The sequence below is a fragment of the Podarcis melisellensis genome (assembly GCF_964234715.1).
Source record: "Podarcis melisellensis genome assembly, chromosome: 13".
Classification (NCBI taxonomy): domain Eukaryota; kingdom Metazoa; phylum Chordata; class Lepidosauria; order Squamata; family Lacertidae; genus Podarcis; species Podarcis melisellensis.
Window position 1 is genome coordinate 13,400,104 of NC_138545.1, and position 6,008 is coordinate 13,406,111.

General features: G+C 42.9%; 1 pseudogene across 1 annotated transcript; it reads right to left on the minus strand.

Annotated features, from left to right (window-relative positions):
- On the minus strand, window positions 1-6,008 carry LOC309354502 (vomeronasal type-2 receptor 26-like; annotated as a pseudogene). Its single transcript has 4 exons — window positions 5,173-6,008; window positions 4,421-4,648; window positions 3,520-3,646; window positions 1-1,259 (listed from the first exon to the last, which is right to left on the minus strand). The product of its transcript is annotated as a vomeronasal type-2 receptor 26-like (transcript).

Here is a 6,008-nt window from a genome sequence, read left to right on the forward strand (position 1 = left end):
AACAATAGACCATAAATGAATACTCAAATATTCCATGGCCTGCAATAGTACAGTTACACATTATACTGAAAGCTGTGAAAATTAAGGCTAGATACAGATTTCCTTACATGTATATTTTGACAAGAATTGCTCTAATTCTTCTTGTCAACACATGCTGCAACAGAATAATGTATGTGTAAATATATGATTGTTTTCCTCAAAGCAAATAAGTCAATTTTACAAAGGAAATTTCAACTATGGGAATTTGGAGTCTAGAAAAAATTATAAAAGGGAGCAGGTGAACTTATATTTCCAAATATTCTACTGTAAACACAGAGGAAAACACAAAATAAAGAAGATGACAGGTTTCTCATTTCTTTAATTTTTCTTCCTTATTAGCTGTTCCCTATTGTTCAGCTCAGGCCTCAGAATGATTATGTAACATTTGGGGAAGAAGATGCAACCCAGCAACCCACCACTGGAGGCTAAGATGGAGAAGATCTCCACAGCTACCATATATTTTCCCTTGGTGCTCAGGTAGGAGGGAATAAAGGACAGCCAAACACTGCAGAAGACCAACATGCTGAAAGTGATGAACTTGGCTTCGTTGAAACTGTCTGGTAACTTCCTGGTGAGGAAAGCCACAGCAAAACTGACAGTGGCCAGGCAGCTCAGGTAGATGAGGACACAGTAAAACATGGCCACAGACCCTTCATTACATTCTAGTATAATTTCTTCTGTCATTGAGCACATGTCCACATCTGGGTATGGGGGAGAGGTTGCCAGCCACACAGTGCATATGCCTACTTGAACTATGGAGCAGGAAAGGAGAATGGAGTGGCCTAGTCCTTTCCCCACCCATTTCCTCATCCTGGAATCTGGTTTTGTAGCCATGAAGGCCAAAACCACCATGAAGGTTTTTGCCAGGACACCAGAAACAGCAGTTGAGAAGATGATGCCAAAAGCTGTTTGGCGGAGGAGGCACGTCACCTTGTCAGGTCAGCCAATGAATAGCAATGCACAAAGGAAGCAGAGCAGGAGAGAGATGAGGAGAGTGTAGGTGAGGTTTCGGTTGTTTGCAATGACAATGGGTGTGTTGTGGTGTTTCAAAAATGTACCTAGTACCAGAGCTGTGATCAAGGAAAGGAAAAGAGAGATACAGGCTAAACTGATGCCCAAAGGTTCTTCATAAGACAAGAAGCTTATATTCTTGGGCAGACATGCGTCACGGTTCCTGCTTGGATAGTCTTTGTCTGGGCATTTATTACAGTCATTCAAATCTGGGGGGAAACAAATATATTAGGTCATACATTTCAGTTTAGTGAAATGTTTACTTTCTGTCTGAGAAGAAAGAGCTCTGTTTAAATCAAAGCACATGTTTAGTACTGTCTTATGCAATGCAATGTGGTATTGTTGCAGTCTAAGCTTTCTCTATGTCATGGATATGCCACTAAATCACATGAGTCCTAGAGGGGGAATGTACAGTGGTACCTCGGGTTACATACGCTTCAGGTTACACACGCTTCCGGTTACAGACTCCGCTAACCCAAAAATAATAACTCAGGTTAAGAACTTTGCTTCAGGATAAGAAGAGAAATCTCAAGGCTGCGGAGTGGCGGCAGCAGGAGGCCCCATTAGCCAAAGTGGCGCTTCAGGTTAAGAACAGTTTCAGGTTAAGAACGGACCTCTGGAACGAATTAAGTATGTAACCACAGGTACCACTGCAGTCTAAAATGTTTAATTCTGCGCAGAAGGTTCAACTGGGAATAACTAACCTAACTAACCTAAAACAATTAAACATCATACAAAGGGTTTGAAACAGTTTTATACGTTTGGCACAAATTCCACACATTCCATTTAGTTTAAATTTCCTATCCAATTGAGACACTTTGTTTCCCTCACCCCATTTCCTCTTAAGGCACTTTGTTGTCTCCTAATGATTGGTCCACATTACAAACAGTGTGAACATGCATAATCCCAGTTTAAACAAAGGAGCTTCCTCGTGGTCTGCTAAAATTTTATTGCAGGATTAGCTTCCACGTCTGTGTTTTATTTCACTCTAGTTACTGCAAATATTCTGAGCACAGTCGGAGAATGCTCAGTATGTCAAAACATTATATGGTATAATTCTCAGTATTTAATTACTGCTGTATTCTTGAATTTATTTGGTTCAGAGCTATGTGGTCCTGTAAGTGCCACAGCCAGTGCCATTGCCATCTGAATGTTTATTCACACTAGCCAGGGTGCCGCCTGTGTAAGTCAGAAGGAGTGGCAAGACCCCCTCTAGATATGCTCAGGACGCAAGGTAGAAACATGCAAAGGGAAAGGCATGCTTGGCAAATCCACATCATGATCAACTCTGATCTGGAAACCAATATCCCCACTGTGGAAGGACATGCGGATCCAGAATTGGCCTCCACAGTCACTTATGGACTCATTGTGAAAACCTTGCTTATGGAAGACAATCTTACTCGGCTATGAGTAATCAAAGAAGCAGAAGTGGGATCATTTCTAAGGGTGCTCCTGGTTGCGGTCAGGCCCCCAACCTGGTCCCCCCCCCGCCCGCATGGGCGGAGTAACGCCATCATGCCAGGCTGGCACCACGATCACCCCGGCTTCTTGGCCAATCATTTTTCTGTGGGGTGATTGTGGGGGGATATAAAAGCTGCAACGTGAGGCATGTCAGGCACCTGCTTTGCACTGCTGAACACCCACCCAACCGCCCTTTATTTTATGTGTTCTCTGGCCTTACTTTGGACTTTGGTTCGTCACCTGTCTTAGGCCGGGAGCCGGGTAGGAATGTTTGCTTTTGGCAGATTGGGAATGGTTACTTGGCTTTCGCCTACCTCTTAGCAATCGCCACAACTTTGTAAGGTTTGGCGGTTAGGCATTGGCTCATTGATTCGGGGGGGAGGGGAAGTCAGCCATCTCCTGCCCCTCCATTGACCAAGGGTATTCTGTTAAAGGAATCCAGGGCCTTGTTCCTGTCTGAAGTCTGCTTGAGGGACTAGGGCCATGCCAGGCCTCTGGGGACACCGAGGAGAGATGCAGGAGGGTTTCCCCGATGTGGCTTCCTCTTTGGGTGGTTTATCCTTACTGACTTCCTGCAAAAAGGGCGGGAGTCTGATATGGTCCTTTGCCAATACCACTCACATTTCTGTAATCAATAAAGTTGTGGCCTAAAAATTTGCCCAATAACCTTAAACCAAAATTATGTGTCAGTGTGAATTTTATTCTAACAAGGGGCTGGTTTGGCGGACTTGCCACACAAGAAGAAGAAGAAGAAGAAGAAGAAGAAGAAGAAGAAGAAGAAGAAGAAGAAGAAGAAGAAGAAGAAGAAGAAGAAGAAGTGCTTTGAACCACATACCATCCAACTACTCTCAATGCATGGTCATTCTCATTTGTTTAGCATATTTAAAGGCAATGATCAGAAAGAGGCAGGATCACACACAGTAGATTATCTCTTTTGAAAACTAAACTCAGCCGTCCTTACAACACCTTTCAATTATTAGTGCTATTTAATCCATTTATTCCTCCTACCATCCTGGATTGCAATCTTCCCCTCAGCACATGGGATGCAATCATAGCAGCAAGGTGGCTGCCCCTCCTTCACTTTCTTGCTGGATCCTGGAAGACATCTCTCAGTACAGAGAGAAAGAGGCCGAGTCTATTCCGTAAATGAAAGAGCAGAAGGGTCAGCAAGAGAACAATGAGTTTGGAAATCTTCATGTTCCGGGGCCCCTCTCTATGTTACTAAACTGAGTCAGCCTTTCAGCAATATGTAGCATGGCTATTATTTTTAGTAGTAGTAATGTTTGAAGTGATGTCATACTCCCTGTATTGTTCTGGGATGTGTAGGTGTTGTGATTACATAGCAGTTCCCCACTTTTTAGCAAGAAAGGCAAAATCTTAGGGCTTATCCTCTTTTCCTCAGTTAAAAACCAGTATTTTATAATTGTTAAGAAATATTTATAAAATATTTGTAAATATAATAAAATAAAACATTTGCCTTTATTCCGTTAGTGACTTCTAGCCGTAAGCTTTTGGCTCTTAATCTGGTATTTGGATGAAGAAGTGTTTGGATTGGATATCCCACTTTATCACTACCCGAAGGAGTCTCAAAGTGGTTGACATTCTCCTTTCCCTTCCTCCCCCACAACAAACACTCTGTGAGGTGAGTAAGGCTGAGAGACTTCAGAGAAGTGTGACTAGCCCAAGGTCACCCAGCAGCTGCATGTGGAGGAGCGGGGACACGAACCCGGTTCACCAGATTACGAGTCTATCGTTCTTAACCACTAAACCACACAGGCTCTATGTATGCATTGGTCATGTTCTACAAAGTAACATGCAGTTTCAAAGACAGTGAGTAGACATGCAGGTGTATGATCATTGCTTAGGCAATACTGAATTTCTTTGGAATTATCTAATAATGTGGTCCTACCTGATTAAACCAACTGTGCCATGTTATGGCATCTTCATCAAGGATGAATGAGTGGTCTCGAGAAGCTTGCGGATCTATCCTCCCAATGCTCACTCTGTTGAAACTTTGGTTGGAGAATATAATCCAACTGACAATATCTAAGCTAGATACCACCTCTCCATTCCAGTTGATGAAGACCACATCTCCAGCAGTATTGTTAAATGAGATACTTCTCAGAAAGTGATGGAGCTAGATCGAAAACAGAAAAGGCAATTGTTTGGAAAAGGCTGCAGTATAATGCAGGGCGGAGCATTCCTCCCCCCCCCCCTTCATGTAGGAAAAAGCCACAGCAATTGGTGGGGGTGATTCAGTCAAGTGTCAGTGGATTCAGGTCAAAGCATGGAGAGACCACCAATTTTCTCTCTTCCACATTGCTCTCCCATTTTTAAAACCTTTCTTTATATCCCTCACCCCACACCTGTTTTCCTCTGCCCCTTTTCATCTAAGGACACACCACAGTGGTTGTGTGATCACCTGATCTGAGGGAGGATTTGGTGTATATGGGATATAGAGAATGCTGAACATCTCTCTCGACCATTATTACCACTGCTTCTTATCTGTGAATGCAATGGCATCCCAGTGGTCTCCAAATTTCTCTCATGGAATTGATTTTTCTTGTCTCAGATTAATGAGCAAGTTGACAGCATTTTGGAAACCCATACCTTCTGGGAGAATAACAGGCCTCTTCCAGTTGAAAATGTTTAGCTGATTACCTGCCAAAACTGTGGATTCGGATTCTTCCCTCCCCTCTGTATGCCATTTCTCTGTGCCTGGGTCTGGATGTGAACATGGCATGTAAAGCATGGGCCATGGCATAGACAGCATTGTGGATACTGTAACTGTGGCCTGTCATGCTCATTTCAAAAAATGATCCAGGAAGGTTCTCCAGCTTCTCTTCTCCGGTGCAAATATACCCCTCTGCCTTCTCTGAAGTGATATCTGGGAATACACATTCAAAGGCCTGTTGCCAGAAGTCTCTGATAAAACCGTCTCCATCTGTGCTGGAAGGGTTTCTGTGCAGAACATACTGATGAAATCCTGGTGGGTTTCTGAAGTGAATTTCAAAGGATATAGCACCATTGAATATTCCTGAATCCCAGTTCTTTTGACTGACAAATGAAGTGAACTCAACATGGGCAGTTGTTATCCATACTTTACTTCTTATATTGTATGTCATGTCATCATGTTCTGATAGGTATGGAAGACATCTAAAAGTTGCCATGGAATAAGATTCTCCATAGGCAACTATTACATTAGCTGTGCTGCTAAAAATTTTATGATTTATACTAGCCCCCTGTTCTAGCATGCAATTAATTTGAGAAATAAAACTTAAACTGGGGATTCTTTCTAGGAATGCAATACAGACACCACTCTTGGTAAATATTGGAGAGATAGTTTGCAGAAATCTTTCTCCATTGTCATTGTCTGTTGCAATGACTCCAATCCACGTCCACCTGAAATGCAGAAGCAAAGAGAGAATTCCCTCATTCTGAAGGGCTTCTGAGGCTGCCATCTGGTAGAAAGGAAGCCCTGGGCTTTTATCATTCAT